The sequence below is a fragment of the Streptopelia decaocto genome (genome assembly GCF_964273445.1).
Source record: "Streptopelia decaocto genome assembly, chromosome: 5".
NCBI lineage: Eukaryota > Metazoa > Chordata > Aves > Columbiformes > Columbidae > Streptopelia > Streptopelia decaocto.
This window is the reverse complement of record NC_138659.1, coordinates 52,898,743-52,912,600: the sequence shown is the minus strand read 5'-3', so window position 1 is coordinate 52,912,600 and position 13,858 is coordinate 52,898,743. Positions and strand designations below refer to the sequence as shown.

Here is a 13,858-nt window from a genome sequence, read left to right as displayed (position 1 = left end):
GGTAGAAGGGCACAGAGCTTTTATTTTCCTTCTTCCAAACTAAACCGCAGATGCAAATTAGTGTAAAACAGAAACACACCACACCTTTGGTACTTCTCCTTAGCCACCTTCAGTAGCAGGGATGTGTATGTCTGAATGAGCATTTAGGCACAGGGCTAAGTCCAAACACCACAACTTATCTGGAGGTAAAACTTTAGTACTTGAACAATATGACTCTGCTTACAGATAGATAAACCAAAGATTTGTTTAGGTGGAACTACCAAAGGAGACATGTACCTTACCTTCATTCCATTTCCTATTAGAAGGAAAGAAAATTAAAGAAAAAAAAAAGTAAAGATAACGAGCACACAAGCCAGCTACCCCATCAGATGAGGGTATGAGGCATCAGTGATCAAGGACTGCAAATTAGAGAATCCCCACAAACTACATTATATTCTCTAGTCTCCATTCACAGGCACAACTGAAATCTAGTATAAGATGGAATTGATATACCTGACCTAAAATCCTAAACAAAGAAAACTGGTCTGACTTATGACCTTATCACTGCCAGTTTTCAGACCTTAGATCATCCCAGAACATATAAACAGGACAATGTATACATAAATCAAGTCTTTTTTAGAGCAGATTGATTAGCAAGGACTACCTAATCAATGAAAACATAAAAAAAAAAGAAAAAAAAAAAGGGATCTCTTTCCTACAGAGAGAAATCAGGCTGGAGCCCTAGTTTCAGTGAACTAGAAAGTCTGTTGTTCAAACAAAAAAAGCACCGTAATTCTTCACCCGCATTCACCAACCAAGTTTAAATTTGATTATAAGCGGATTAATTTCAGCACAGACTGGCATAACAAAAAACAAAGACATTAACATAGTTCTGCTTTTAAATACTTTGCACTTATGTAGTGCTCTATACTGACAGATCTTCAGACACTCCATGAACTGTGAACAACTGCTCTTCTCACCTCCCATTTAAAGAAACAAAAGCTAGAATGCTAAAGCAAAAAGCAGTGAGAGAGCTGAAAAAGGACTTGCAGATGGGTCTCACCTCCAAACTAAAACCTATATTTGGTTTGACCCAAAATGGAAATTAAAATACTGATGCTCCCCAACTGGAGCACTTAGTTCTAGTATTCCAGAGCCTTTTTCATATTTTTAACTTATTTGCTTAGGCAGGGTCAGGGCTGAAATTGAAATCAAAGAGACTTCTGTTAGAAAAACATCAGAATATGTTCATTTTCTTAAAAGGAACTCCCATTTTTCTCAGCCAATCATAGACTCAAGAAACAGCTTCTGTTCCCCAGAAGTTGTATTCTCAGCAAAATTGGCTATTAGTGTAGCAATTCTTTGAGCTGGCTGATTAGCAGTCAAACTTACATTTCATCAGACAGAACATGCTGTCTTCCATTTCATAGAGCAGGGCGCTGGCAGTTTCAGCAAATTAACTCATCAGCATTAGCTTCCTTTGTTAAAGCTCCTTGAGCCTATTGGAAACATACATTTTCACTGCACTGACATTTTGCTGTTCTACTTGTAAAATTCAGCGAAAAGCTACCTGCTTATCTTTGCATGTACATGCACATAAGTTATGTCATTCGGCTGTTACCAGCGTGATCAAAGTTCTTAGCACACAGGTTACTGACCTCAAAACACACTGTTTGAAATCCTTGTTTGACATAATTCATGTTATTCCCTACGTCAATAGTTCTTTGGTCTGTTGTCTATTATATTTACAACTGAACAAAATAAAGAGAATACAAACTACTACTCAATGCATTCTTCTGTCTCAGTACAGGAATAATTTCAGCTATATTAGCAAATAGCTTACTTTTTAAGAATAAGGATGTATAGGTATCTGCAATGAACACAAACAATTTCTAATGTTGTTATAAACTTAAACTCCCAGTTTAAGAATCATATTTGAGAAACATGAACGCCTCACTAAAATGTGTCAGAATTTTCTCTTCATTACTTCAGCTGAAAATCATTCAGAACTATTACAATAAAACTGCATTCCATATTTTAATTGTGTGATGAATGTCCAACATGGAGGCAACATCTGACTTCTTCAGGGAAGAATGTATGAAGAGCCAAATGAGACTCGGTTCCCAGTGACACTGAACTCTGATATGAGTTAATGATACAGAGGAAGGACAGGAACAAAGGGAACTGGAGGGGGAAGAGGAAGATGAGTAACAGACTTGCCTAATAAGAGGCCAGGAACCCCAAGTTCATGGTCTGTGCTCTCTTCCCATCATAGGCAGGTGTCAGCATTAGTTGTGGTTTCATCAGATCAGACCTATACTGTGATACCACCTTACTAACCTGCAGCCAAGGATGAGGGGGGAGGGCAGGGAGAGAAAAACAAAACAGAGAGGGTTATAGCTAACAATATGGTACCACATCCACCCAAAGCAAAGATGGCATGGATCTTCCCATTACCCATGTACCAATATTCTCAATAATATTTATCAATCAATTTATTAAGAATTCTGAGGTGAAAAGTATATTCATCACTGTTCCTGTGATGAGGCTTTAATAAATCACAGTTCCTGCATGGAAAGAAATACATACCATATTAGATTCTCCTTGTCAAGTTCACTGCTGAGATTCTTGGTGGCCATGGCTGCTTTAGACACCCAGGAGCTAGCTACACCATCCACCTAAAACTGAAAAAAACCCGTCAGATAGAAAAATCTGGCATGTGTAACACATCCTCAAGCAGCACCGTGGTATAATTTGCAGGGTATAGCTACATTTTTTTATACCTGAAATCAAGCCTCATGTTTATTTCTAACAGCAATAGCCATCTGGTTAAAACAATAATAAAACGATACCATCTATTTCCCAGTCACTTATCTTGGAAAATAATTTGCCAAGAGCATGAGTCACCCAGTTAGAAATGAGTTAGAGAATGACTCACTTCAAACTTTATACTAATATTATCCTTAAAATAAAAGGATTCCTCCCTTACCCCTAAATTGTTACATGTTTTGGTTCTTTTCACAATGCCAACATCTGCTTTATATAGAATATTTAGATAAATTTTGGAACAATTATCTTCATTTTATAATGCCATTCACTGTGCCATTACGGTGCTTTATAAAATGTGTGTGTATTCCTCAGTGCACCTACATGTATGATGAAATATGGTAGCATGACAGCACTTGGCAACACTACACAAAAGCACCTGACTGGAACTGAAGTCAGATCCTATAATCTGTTGAAACAACAAAGGGAAAATCAGATGCACAAAACTGAATTACTAACAACGGAATTTTGCTGTTTACATCTCAGTTTTTCAAAACAGGTTTTATTCTGATTACAGAGGGTCAGATCAGCCAGTGCTTGGTACCACTCATCATTTCAGTGGACACCTTTCAGTTTCTTCAGATTTCAGCTGCGAGCAAACTTTCAGTTAGGAAGCCTGGCCCATTTCAAAACCCTGCTTATCCTTGGCTGCAGCATGTTGTGACAACATCAGGTAGGGCAGCACCAAATCAAGAACTATATGTTGAGCTGTGTTTGGAAACACTCTAACTCCACAAGTCTGAATTAGCCCAAAGGCTGCAATCCAGCCAGCCACCTGCATATTCGACTCCTTGCTGAAGAAGTGCCAAAGATGCAACTTCACAAGCAATTTAGGCAATCTAAGACTACCTAACAGAAGCCCTGCCCTTTTGTCCCACCAGCATTTTTGCCTGTTCTTTTGCTGTCCCAGCATCTGTTTGGCTGCATAGATCTACCTGCTGATTTGGCTGAAAACAATGGTGTAAGAATGTGTTTAAAAAAATTAGCTGCTCATTAATTCCCCCTTCAGAAGCACCTGAGACTCTATAAGTTTTAATCATCTTTCATCTGCTGGTCCCCTTTCAGGTAAGAAGACCTTCTCTTCAAGGTCTGCAATGAGCACTGTAATTCTTTTGCATGGTACAAATACAGGCTCTTCTTTTCAGGAGTATGACTTCATTCTATGCAGGGCAGATGTCTAGCATGTATTAAGCTCCCTGCCTCCTGTTTGTCCTACAGCGTGGGCAATGCCCAGCCTGAAATACTAATAAAATATAAGTGTAAAAAAAAAAAAAAAAGATGAGTTCAGACCAAAACCAGGAAAAGTCCTGGGCCATTTGCTATTGTCAAAGAGCCATTATTTTCAAGTCCTTTAAAGATAAGCCACTGGTTAAGAAATTTGTTTTCTAAATGTTCATTCCTTGCCCCTTTATCATACTGTAGGATAACTGTGTCACCCAATAGCAGACATTAATTTTTATAACTAAACTAAGAGGCTAGTGAAGAAAGCAGGGTTCCTCCAGAGGGCAATTCAGGCTATGGTTATATTGCTTAGTTGTACCATGTAGCATAACTGCACTTCCAGAACAAGAATTTAACTTAGGCCTGAAAATACTCTGAGCATTTCTCTCCACTGGCTCTACAGGAAGTCCAAGTTAAAACATCTGGAGGTCAGTGGTGTGACTATCTCCCTCCAATCACATCTTCACATGAGTTCAATGAGAAGCCCTGAGTGCCTAAAGCCAGGACGACACTCAGAGGAATGGTACATAGTATCAGAGAACAGCACTAGTTTCTGAGGTCAAGACAGACAGTTGACACCTGCCAAGAATAAAAGCAGATCTGTCCTGGGTGTCAGAGCCAGAAAGATGACTAATACTACACGGAAATACTGCAATGACTACACTGTAACATATCCTGCTCTTGGGATTTATCCCACGTTACATGAACAGTAAGCTTTTTGCTCTTGAACCTCATCTTTTTGAGGCATCGTATATTTTTGAGGCAGAGAAGTGTCCAGTCTTCTGGCTTCTACATAGAACATATTTATATATGTACACACACACACCCTGTTAGTGTAAATCTTTCAGTCTTCAGCTATCAGCTATGTATCTGATATATATGTAGAAATACCTTGGTATCTTGGCCAGTTTCCCTATTTCAGAATTGCATTGCTCTAGATATGTATTGACTTCATGTTCCAATTTATTTATCTTGTTACATTTCCAGTAAGATAACAGAGCAACAGTAGACAATGTAACTATAAACAGCATGGTTTTGGTAAAATTTCCTGGGGCTGTTCTGAGGGCTCTGGGACCATTAGACAGCTATTTACAGCCTGTATTTTATGTAAGACTGAAAAAGAAGAAATAGTATTCTCAAAAAGGTAAGCCTAAAGATTAAAGCTTGAATTTCTTACACCACGAAGAATTTCCAAAAGCAGCCTGAAATGAAATAAAATCCCCCAAACCTCAATTGAAATAAAACTCAAACATATGTTTAATTTTAGAAAAGTCAATCTTGTGATTTTACCTTTAAATTATGGTTACCCATGTTGGTATTTATACATCTCTGTGGATGATTGAAAAAGAATCAACAACACACACAGAGAAAGAAAGTTTTACTAATAAGATTTGGAATTAATCCCCAGCCCTTAACCTGTAAATTACAAGCTAACACACTCTCTGCAAAGAAAACAATTAACATAATACATGGCAAAAAGTGGCAACAGGCCTAGTCAGTCCTGGACTGGGAGCTAAAAAGGCATTATGCAAATATTGGCAGAACTTAGGCACAGGTTTAAAAATAAAACAAACAAACAAACAAAACCAAAACCAAACAAAAAATAAAAACCCAAAGCAACAAAAAAAGCGGGGGCAATTCAGAGAACCAAATAAAATTTGGATACACAGTTCAAATACCCTTCATAAAATATAAGCAGCATGTACAAAAAACATTTTCTGAAGTAGCCAGTGCTCCTGGACTGTATCTGTCCTTCTGTATCAACAACACTATTCCATTTTTCTATACAAAGGACATAAGGACTTGAAATTCATAGGAAAATGGAGATGCAAGATCCTGCCTATGTGAAAACTGCGGCAAAATTCATACTGACTTCTCTGAGTACAGGATTCCATTTATTATTCCAGCTGTAGAGCCATTTCTAACAGTACATCCCGAGACATCAGTATAATGTTGACTAGGAAGGAAGAATATTACACACCTAGTCCATTTCAGTAATCAGTCTTCCTGCTTCTGGATTCTCTGCTAAGTTTTGAATTATGCAATTACCAGTAGCTCAAAAATGCCTAGTTTACATGATTCAGCATGATCACAGCCCAAAGTGAGACAGCATACTGGGTCTGGTTGGGATAGAGTTACTTTTCTGTGGCACATCACAAATGCCCCAGAAACTATATTTGTAACCAGTTAGATGGAAAAGTCATCTATGCAGACTTGTTCTTAAAAATAAGACAGCACACAATTTAAGTCATCTTTTCTCATATCAATATGCTTTCACAAAAAAACCCCACAAACCTTTGACTGTGTACTTTTTAATCGAGTGTTACTATTCACAACACCTATCTTAAACACCTGATAACTAACCACACTATTTGCTACATCACTGTTCATCAGTCAGGCAAAACAGCTGGTACATTTGAAGGACAAATTCTTGTGCCACAATGTGAAAACAGTTCTTACCAGTTTCTCCAATGGAGGCTGCTTTTGCTGTTATTTTGACTAATATGATATTGTGTTGTTTGGCCTGATCAGCTGACTCGTGTCTAAATGCTTCAGCCCCTTTTGATAATAAAGAAGAAAAATACTTAGCCATCACTCGTGGTCTTGTAGCATCTGTTGCCAGTGTTACAGAAATACACTGGAAAACACAGAAGAAAATAAAAAAAAGTAGATTTATATTTTTTTCTCCTCCAGTTAGTAAAGCTTCAGTTTCCTTTGGTAGCAAAATACATATAAATATACATACACACAAAAAATATTTCTCAATTATTATTCATCTTGACAGCCTGATAAATTTTACTCCAAACTGGCAGTTCAAATGAGTATGGTATACCATAGAAACATTTAAGAAACATATTTCATCATAATTTTGTCTGTGATGATGTTATAAAGGCCCTGTGAGGTTAAGAATCCCACTATATTATGAAAGCATGAGTACAACTGCCCTAACAGATGGCTATAATGATCCTGCTTTGAAAAGTTTCCTGTTCATAATAACAAAAGATTTAAATATGGGTTGGTGGGTGGAGCAAATATACAGTACACTACTACTGAAAAAAATTAAATGCAGAATATTCAAGTCATTCATTTGCTTTAGTCGCTAGAGCCAGTATAGAACACTATCACTGTGAAGCACTTTGTCACACATTTTATTAAAGAGCTGTTCAAATTAAAATAACCTGAGAACCTAAGTATACTCATACATTTGGCAAGCACAACGATCCAAGACACAGAATTATGTCTTCAGGTGCATTTTAAGCCTGGTGATGAGAGGCAGAAGGTTCTGATTTCAAAATGCTAGATGTGACCTTCAAAACTGTATTTGTATTACCACAGTACAGAGAATAATAGATTTTGAAACTTTTTGTTTAATTACAAGATTAAAGGGTTGGTTACAGCTGAAGTAATCTCTTTAACTCATCAGAAAATTATGCAATAACTCAAAGAAGGACAGATGGAATAACCAGAGGGTTGAGGGAGAAGCAGGAAGAAACAGCGATAGCTTTTCTGTTTCAGTTGCACTCTTTCCAAAGACTAAGTCTTGAGTTATGCAAACTGAACAAAACATACCTCTGTAAATATACTTAAAATCTTCTCCTATGTAAGACAATACATGTCCTGCTCAAGGAGTAATACTATGTTTGCCATACACAGGTTTTCAAATGAAGCTATAAAGATTTTAAGACAGTATGCTGAGCACATGTAGAACATTTTCATTGCATAAAACACTGGCATGGGACCAGGTGGCCTCACTGCATCTGTTGGAAGCACACACAGGGCAGTACCTAAACAAGCCGCCTTAACAAAATCCAGGTCTCTAGCTGTGAGCTTCCTGTTTCTTTTCTAGTCAGTAAATGGACAAAGAGCATAGGCAACCCCAACACCTCACTTGCTGAACCAGTCATCCCTGGCTCTGCCAAGCAGACAGGGGCCAAGCATCAAGACCCAGTACCAGGCACTATGAATTGCCTCCAGATGCCCATCAGGCACCCCCAGGCTCCTGGCTGGCTGTCCCACACTGGCGTGTGCTGCCCAAGCTTCCTCTTTGCCAGGGGGGTCTCTGATTCATTTCCCAGACTCTATTTTATGCTCCCAAAGCACCTCAAGGGAGCTGCCTCACAACCATCCACCAGCTCCTTCCAGTGACAGTTTCCTCCCACCCCACCCGAAATCTTGCAATGACTCAGTTAACCAAATTAGCCGCAAAACAGCCGCAGCTTTTGCAGGCTGGGGGCTGGCAGAAGGTCCCTGATCCCGCCGGGGAAAGGGCCCCGACAGCTCTGCCAGCCCTTCACGCCTGCCTCCCTGCAGCGGCTGCAAACTCCGCCGGGGCCGGCTCCGGCGCCCGGTCCCGGCTCCGGCGCCCGGTCCCGACCGCAGCAGGGCTCGGTCCGGCCGGGCCCCGCCCGCTCTGGGCTGGTGCCGCCCAGATGCCCCCGGTCCTCGACGCTGTCCCCTGCCCCCGGAGTGAAGCGTCCCGAGCCAGGGAGCGCCCCCGGGCTCGCACGGCGGAGTGCGAGCTGAGGCCTTACTTGCACCCGCTGGGGTGGCTCCCGCCAGCACTGCGGAGCGAGCGCGGCCGGGGGCCTTTGGAACGGGGCTGAGGCACCAAGACCGGCTATTACCGCGAGCCTCGCGCTCTGGGCCGCGTCACCTTGTCTGCGGTAACTTGAGTATGTTTGGGTCTGTCTGGAGGAAGAAACTCTGTGCCAGTCAACGTACACAGGATGGCAACATGAACAATTGTTTGCTTTCAGGTGACCGTCTCTGTGCTGCTTGGTCCAAGGGGAAGCACAAGGTAAAGCACAAAAATTAGAGTGACAAACCCAAGCCATTTTTCTCTTAAGTTCATGACCTTAAAGCTAGTCTTGCTGTTTCAGAGAACACAACACCAACTTTGACAAACAGCAAAAGGAGATGTTTTAAGAGCAATGAGCAGGAAACAAGCACAGAGATTAAAAAAACCAAAAGCCTGCCCTAGAAAAATGATATTAAACAAACCCGGAAATGTGAGATTGAAGATGCAGGTCATTGCTTAAAAGAAATGATAAAGGAAAACACACCTATATTACTAAAGAAAAATAAGCAAATGAATGGCCTGCAACTCACAAGTTCATAAAATCAGCTGTATATGTGTTAGAAATAACATCACCTGAAGGCAACTGATGGGAGTGGGAAAGTGAGGGTACCACCGAATAGGCTCAAAACAAAGTGTGAAACGCATCCACAGGTTCTGTGCAAATTACAAGATAACTGACAAGCACCGTCCTGAAAGATATGGGTGAAAAGGGGCTGATGTGGCAGACTACCAAGTAGATAACACTGTACGCTGCTTTTCTCCAAGACACCTCTGTGACAAGGAACAGAGCTCTCCTGCCAGTCAGCTCCAAAAGAATCCTGCAGAAGGATTCTGCCTCCAACCAGAACAGGAAGGCGGTGCTGTCAGAGCACAGGGAAGAACAGCAGAACCAGGAAAGCTGGGAGGAAACTGTAGCACTTTGTTCATTCCTCGGGGAAGGTGAATCCAGTACAAAGAAGCTGAAGGCAGTTCTGGTTTGGCTGCTGCCCAGATGTGCTGAATGATGCTGGGCTAAGTCCCAGCAGTGTTGACTCTGTTTCTAATTACTTCTGACAGCAATGTAAAAGTTAGCTGAGGTATGCTGTCTCATAGGGCATCATCTCATCACTCAGTCAAGTAGTCTATCCACAGCTTTTGAATCCTGTCCCAAATAAAAGGAGTGTAAGTTTCTAAGGGTGATGGGGACAGTCATAAGAAATAATTTATTAAAAAATCTTTTCCTCTTGAGGAGTGGTATCCTTGTGCCATAAGTTATAAGGAATTTGAAAATAAACATTTCAGTGGCTAATGAGAACAGTTTGGGCAGCAGATATTTTTGTTGCAACTGGCTGTCCTTGCACAAACTACTTCAAGGAGAATATATTGGTGGAAAGCCATAAAGGTTATTTACATAGATGGAGTTTCATCATCTCACACTCCAAAACAGGCGGGGTTGGTTATGCTGATCTAATGTTTTCTTTATCATGGTTTGTGTGAAGCTAGGAGCACATGTTAGACTGTGGTTTAGTTTGTTCTTTGAGTATGCTGATGGCAGTCTTCTGAGATACTAGTTTAAATTATGCAGCATGTGCAGTATTATAAAAACAGTTTCAGCATTCTAATATTCAAACAAAACCAAATTATTGCCTGTACCATGTGCTTTGTCATGCCACAAATTAGCAAAAACAATTTCTACAGGGAAGAGCCCCCAAACTTTTTAGGAATATACTTTGCAAAATATTCTGAGAAGATCTTCAGTTTTCCAACAAATGGAAGAGAACAACTTTCAGGTTTGCTCTCAGGTGCTGATTTCTCCCTTTTTTTTGAGAATCATTCTCAGTCTCCTCCTGGTATGAAAAAGGTGGTTTGGCATTAGGTTAGTTCAGTAGTTTGAATCCACTGTTCTGTTCAGGATAGAAACTTTAAGTCTTAAAGAACGTCTACAAGAGCTTTTCAAGTTTTATTTAGCAAACAATTTCAAATTCAATGTTCCACCATTTTCTACTGTTAAAAGAGACCAACTCATGCAACATGGCCTGCATCCAAACTGAAATCAAGTACACATCTACTGATATGACATAGCCTATGTTTTAGGAAAGATAGGATTTAATCTTAAAGACAACCTCATCAAAGCAGCTTATATAGGATCTGTGTAGAATTAATTCTTTTACAGAATTGTTTGCACTACCTGGCATTATTTTCTTCAAATGAAAGACAAACGTTTGGTTTCGGTAGTTATTGACTACTTTCAAGTTACTTTTAAAAAAAAAATTCAGTTTAAAACAGGCAGATGTTCCTTATTAAAGTTCAAAGAATTCCTGTCTGAGTCTAAAGAGAAACTTACCACGATGTTTCTTACCAAAACCTGTACATTTCCATACCCTGACATTCTACAAAAGGATGGTCTGTTTAGCATTATGTCACTGTTTTGAAAACAAAGCCAAAGGATTTCTCTAATTGCTGTTTAAGAAGTTAAATCTGGTAGCAAACAATAATTTTCAACTGGGGAAGGTTTTAAACAAAGACATCTTACTAAGTGTTTTCCACAGCTGTCACTGTGTCAGTACTGCAACCCAGGGTGAGGAACAGGCACAGCCTGAACTTCAAACCGGAGTTTCCCATTTCTGCTGATGCCTGCTCCGATACAGCACATCTGCACCTGGAGCCGGCCGCCTGGCCTTCCACTGCCTGCAAACAGTGATCATCGTGTGTATATACAGGCTGCAAAGCCTCTGCTTGCCTCTCGGCCTGCAAAACGCCTGTGGTAATAGCACCACTGTAATCACCCAAAGTAGCGACAAGCTTGAACTTACATGTATCCTCCTGCCCGACCGGAGGGAGGCCAAGCCCGGGCGCTGCAGACGGCGAGGCAGGCAAGTGAGAGCTGGTGGCGAGGCAGGCCCGGAGGGGCCAGGGCGCCTTCCTGTGGCAGTTCAAGTCCTGCTGCCGCTGAGGGGACAAGCCCTGATGACTCCAGGTGCGAAGTCTCGGTAAACACCCCTCCCAGCCCACCGTCATGGCAAAGCCCAGCCACCGCCCGGCAGTCGCCAGCCCTGCAGCTCAGCCCCGCCCGACCTCACCGCCCCAGCAAGACTACAGTTCCCATCGAACCTTTCGCCGCCGTAACATCCGCCCTCCCAGAAGGCCGCGCGACGCCGCGTACTGCCATTGGTCGGATTTGAAAAGAAGCCGCGGCCGTGCCGGTTGCGCTGTGCCGGTTGCGCTGCACCGGTGGCCGTTGCCCTCTGAGGTGAGCGGAGCTGCCTGTAGTCGGCGGGGCTCGGCGGTTGTGCCCGTCCGGCGTGGGCTCTCAGGTAAACCCGGGAGGTGCGGAGCTTTCGCTTGAGGAGAGAAGGAGGCGCTGGGAGCTGGGAAGCAGCCTGGGTGGCTTTCGTGGAGGCGGAGCTGAGGCCGCTTCCTCTCACTTCTCCCAGCCGCGGTCGTGGGTACCGGTGTTACGGTGGGTGAAAAGTCACGGGAGGTGTGTGGGGTGTGTGAAACCTCGGTGCGTGAGAGCCGCGGGGAAAGCCCGGTACGGGGCCGTGATGCTGATAAAGCAATGCGACAGCGTCCTCTAAGAACGCGACAATCGTGCAAAGCCTCGAAGTTAATATTTTCAGAGGGAAAAAATTCCTTTTTTTTTTTTTTAACTGTAAGGGCTGATGCTTAATGTTTTATATAACCTGCTATGCTTATTGTGTAGTTTGGAGCCCTTCTTGTGCTGCCTGCCACAGCTACGGGCTGTGTGTGCTGTGGCCACGCTTTGCTGCCTGTGCTGCTCTGGATCCCCTTCTCTTGGGGTGTCTGTAGCTCTAACCTGTGTTGTCATGATAAGCAGAATTACAACAACATATCCCGGTATACAAGTACCTTTCAGTGGCTACAGCTAGGCAATATACCTGTTTATACCAGAATATCTAAGGTAATTACAGTGCTGCATGATACCAGAGTCTGTATCTTGGATTCTGTGTGCTGGCAGGGATTGTACTTTACTGTCTGAGACCCGAGTTTGTATGAAAAATTTTGGTTCCATCTTTGCATATATAACTTAATGTTTGTCTTTTGCCTCTTATGTAAAAAGTCACAGAATGAGAGCATAATCTTCACAAATCACACTTTGAAATAATCTTATATTTAAATCAACTAAGATGTCAGTTATCTAACAAATATGTTTCTTGTCAAGGTCTGATAAGAGTGTAGCTGATGAATAAGACTTCTAGACTGTGGCAACACAGTTATATTTCCTTCCAGTAGTAGCTTATTCACAGGTCAGTGTTTGTTCACTGTGATAATATTTCAGGCCAAGTATTTCCTGGCTTTCATACAGTTGCCTGACAAAACCTGTCGATTAGAAGAAACAAAGTAAGCATTGCTGCTTAGGTTATGTATCACTGAGATTTTTCTAGCTTCATGAAGTACTGTATCTGTCTCTTGCAGGCTAGACAGGAAGACTGAGCTGTTAAGTGTTTTGACACATGCGGGCATGTTTCAGGTTTTAAGCAGCCAGAACATTTTTGTTCCCGCAGCATAACAGGCAATACTCCCCTTGAGCAAAGGGTCTTTGAATCAACCCTGGTTTGTCTATTGTTTTAATGAACACTGTGTGTTTGCCATTAGTATTTAGAGAGCCAATGCATATGCATTGCTGTAGCATAGACGTGGGCATGTAGTATTAGAAGACCACTGATTTGTTGTGTCCAAAGCTTCAAAACTGTAGAAGGCCATGTGGTAGGTGTCTTATTCCTAGAACAGTTGCTGCCATAGTCTGAGTAATTGCCCAATGAGTTATTTTAAACTTAATGGGTAACAAAAGTTGTCAAATCACATCTGTGATATCACAGGAAAAAGCAATAGGAGGGTCAAGTGCAGACAAAATATACTGATTTTTTTTTTTTTTTTAAATAACCTTTAAAAATGCATTGCAATAAAGTTTACCTGCCTACTATCAACACTGAATCAACGTATTTTCATTATCTATAGCAATTATTCACTGCCCAGATTTGGAGATGCACAGAAATCATTAAATTAGGAATTAATAAATGAATTGCTGATCTGTAAAGTGACTGAAAAAATTACTCAAAAGCAATATTTTAATTTGTGCTCTGGCATGAGGTCTTCTAATTTTCTACTGTCCCCTTAATAGCCTAATGTATGTATTAGTCTTTGGAATGTTTCTCAACTCTGTCTTTTATTAAGCTACATTGTGTTATGTTTGTAATACCAACTATTTATCAGGTCCTGCAGAGATAACCATGAAGCCTGGGCTATTCTTGC

At 41.3% G+C, this 13,858-nt stretch overlaps 2 protein-coding genes across 3 annotated transcripts in view; one reads left to right on the top strand and one right to left on the bottom strand.

The window, feature by feature from the left end:
- Window positions 1–11,644, bottom strand: part of PANK1 (pantothenate kinase 1) — a 47,377-nt gene extending 35,733 nt beyond the window's left edge. Inside the window, exons 1-3 of one of the 2 annotated variants that reach the window (XM_082054769.1) lie at window positions 11,398–11,644; window positions 2,569–2,663; window positions 2,200–2,319 (exon numbers count right to left, since the gene is read on the bottom strand). The gene's annotated coding sequence lies outside the window, so the exon portion shown is untranslated. Of the gene's footprint in view, window positions 1–2,199; window positions 2,320–2,568; window positions 3,995–11,397 lie in introns of those variants that run through there. The other variant, XM_082054770.1, reaches the window with a different exon arrangement.
- Window positions 11,645–11,761: 117 nt separating this feature from the next.
- KIF20B (kinesin family member 20B) overlaps window positions 11,762–13,858 on the top strand; it is a 40,843-nt gene continuing 38,746 nt past the window's right edge. The window contains exon 1 of the mRNA XM_082052968.1: window positions 11,762–11,898. The gene's annotated coding sequence lies outside the window, so the exon portion shown is untranslated. The remainder of the gene's footprint in view (window positions 11,899–13,858) is intronic.